Here is a 2778-nt window from a genome sequence, read left to right as displayed (position 1 = left end):
TGGAATAAACAAGGTTCCAGTGTATAGGAAACAGCAAAGCAACAGTGTGGTTGAAGTGGAGCAACAAAAGGAGTGAAATGCAGGAGATAATCTCAGAGGTAGGCAGATCCCAGTGACATGGAGGACCTTATAGGTATTGGAGGTGGGGGGTGGGAGGGGGTAGTCAAGATTTTATTCTAAGTGTGATGGATGCAGAACCTTTGAAAAATTCTGGGCAGGGTAGTGACATGATCTATATTTTTTTTAAAATCTCCTTTTGCCCTGACCGGTTTGGCTCAGTGGATAGAGTGTTGGCCTGCGGACTGAAGGGTCCCAGGTTCGATTGTGGGCAAGGGCTTGTACCTTGGTTGCAGGCACATCCCCAGTAGAGGGTATGCAGGGAGCGGCTGATCGATGTTTCTCTCTCATGGATGTTTCTAACTCTCTATCCCTCTCCCTTCCTCTCTGTAAAAAATCAATAGAATATGTTTTTTTTTAAATTCCTTTTAAGCCGAAAGGAAACTGATATAGTAGGCCAGGCAACAAATGATGGAATTGAACAGTGGTTTCAGAAAGATGATGAAATGAGTCTGATTCAGGATATATTTTGAAAGTGGAGCCTACAGGATTTGCTACTGGATTGAAAACGGAAATCCAACTGGATGAATAGTAATTCTTATATTTGTATAGTTACTTACAGATCTCAAGGTACTCTTACATACATTATTTCATTTCATAATAACAAGAGACTGAGGAAGGTCATACTGAATCAATATCCAAATTCTTCCTCTTGCCAAAAGTGATTTCAATGGGGTTTTAGACTATCAACTGTATTGTCTACATCACAAGATTCCTGCAGGTATCAAATGGTTAAAGAATTTTGCAAAGGTAAATATGACCATTTTGAGATAGCATCATATTACAGTTGTCCAATGAAGGATAATATGTTCCTATCATTCAGGACAGTAGAGTTACCCTACCACCACCACCATTAAATTCCACAAAGAAATTTGTGTTGTGGTTGTGAGAGAAGAAGCAAACTTTTTTAAAATTCTGATATTTAAAAATAGACATTTTCGCCGAAACCAGTTTGGCTCAGTGGATAGAGCATCCGCCTGCAGAATGAAAGGTCCCAGGTTCGTTTCCGGTCAAGGGCAATGTACCTGGGTTGCGGGCACATCCCCAGTAGGAGATGTGCAGGAGGCAGCTGATAGATGTTCCTCTCTCATCGATGTTTCTAACTCTCTATCTCTCTCCCTTCCTCTCTGTAAAAAATCAATAAAATATATTTTTAAAAAATAGACATTTTCATTGATTATGGAAAAACCTACATCATATAAGCATGGGCACTAAAAAACACACACAGCATAATCTTTTAATCCTTCCTACGGACTGGAGAAAGCAGTTCTTTTATGCTACAAATGGCATAAAGAACCACCTGAGTTTTATAAGATAAAACCCAAATCACAGCATCTTTCATTAAAGAGATGATACCAACAAAATACTGTAAAATTTAAATTATGAGTTATCGCTGTCTTGGTTTAAATAGTGTAAACAACATTATTGTGTGCCAAATGAATTGAATTATGAAAACTTGAACTTATTACCTTAAGTCATTATCACTTTAAACAAGGTTAGACAGAATTTATTTTTCCATCAAGGCTTTCATGTTACTGCACAGTATCTTAAGAATCAAGCAAAAGTGGAAAAATATGTTAAGCCTTTAATTCGTTATGTATTTTGGAGAATTATCTTGAATGTCAAATTATATTATGTACTTAATCAATAACCTGAGTAGTAAATAATAATTTGAGAATATTTGATGTACAGCTCTATCCTCCCTCCACCCCTCATTTTCAACTAAGCCCTCAATAAACATGACCATTGCAGCCGTGACTGCATTATAACTAAAACCACACTGTAAGGCCCTCGGAATGCATACAGCAATAAACTTCCTTGGACAAAGTCCAAGACAAATCTGTAATACAGTACAACGAATTTCTCACTATAAAGGTCCACATTATATAATTTCTATCTCATAAAATGTCCTGTTTCTCTAAATCAAGCACCTTTTAGATCAGAGACACCCATACATATTTAACTGAAACTGCATGAAGCACTACCCAACCCATCATCCCTCAACAGGTCTTTCTTTCACATAGTAGTTTTCTCCCCCAAATTTTGAAACACACACATTCACCTGGTTTTATCAAGCAAAGTGATGCTGCAATTTAATCCCTTTAACTTACATACAGGGTGGGGCAGAAGTAGGTATTCCTATGGAAAACACAGCGGTTAATAAAAATCATACAAGAATAAAGTGGTTCACGTACTCACAATGGTAAACCTACGTTTGCCCCACCTAATATTAAAAAAGACAGAGAGTCAACTTATTTCCTTTATTAAAACGCACCAAAAAATGCAAGGTTTTCAGTGAGTTCAAGTAATATTTCACCTTTGAGGACCTATGTAAAGAATTTACAAAACCATGATTCCGAATTTTCTCAGGGTTCAATATGTGCTTGTCCAAGTATAGTATTAACAAAGAGCAGAAGAACGATCTAATAATTAAAAACCGTACAAAATCGAGAGGCAAAAGATTTCAAAAGGTCCCCAGACGTGAGCCCCCTCCCTCCCCCCCCAGTTCCCTATTGAACTATTTCCTCTGAACAAAAACAGGTCTGAGTTTGCAAACCAGAGTAAATCACTTCGCGGAGACAAGGAGCGGAAGCGGATTTAAGGAAGAGATCGCGGAAGCTAGGGCAGCCGGGCGCGGAGCCCCCAAGTCCCCGGACCCAG

The 2778-nt window shown here is 38.4% G+C and overlaps 1 long non-coding RNA gene across 1 annotated transcript in view; it reads right to left on the bottom strand.

Annotated features, from left to right (window-relative positions):
- Positions 1-470: 470 nt before the first annotated feature.
- The window catches only part of LOC102765879, a 2899-nt gene continuing 591 nt past the window's right edge, over positions 471-2778 (bottom strand). Inside the window, exons 2-3 of the long non-coding RNA XR_435727.2 lie at positions 1587-1663; positions 471-832 (exon numbers count right to left, since the gene is read on the bottom strand). This is a non-coding gene — a long non-coding RNA (uncharacterized LOC102765879). The remainder of the gene's footprint in view (positions 833-1586; positions 1664-2778) is intronic.

This window comes from Myotis davidii, unplaced genomic scaffold, assembly GCF_000327345.1.
Source record: "Myotis davidii unplaced genomic scaffold, ASM32734v1 scaffold581, whole genome shotgun sequence".
Classification (NCBI taxonomy): domain Eukaryota; kingdom Metazoa; phylum Chordata; class Mammalia; order Chiroptera; family Vespertilionidae; genus Myotis; species Myotis davidii.
The sequence above is the reverse complement of the archived record's forward strand: the minus strand, read 5'-3'. Positions and strand labels throughout refer to the sequence as shown.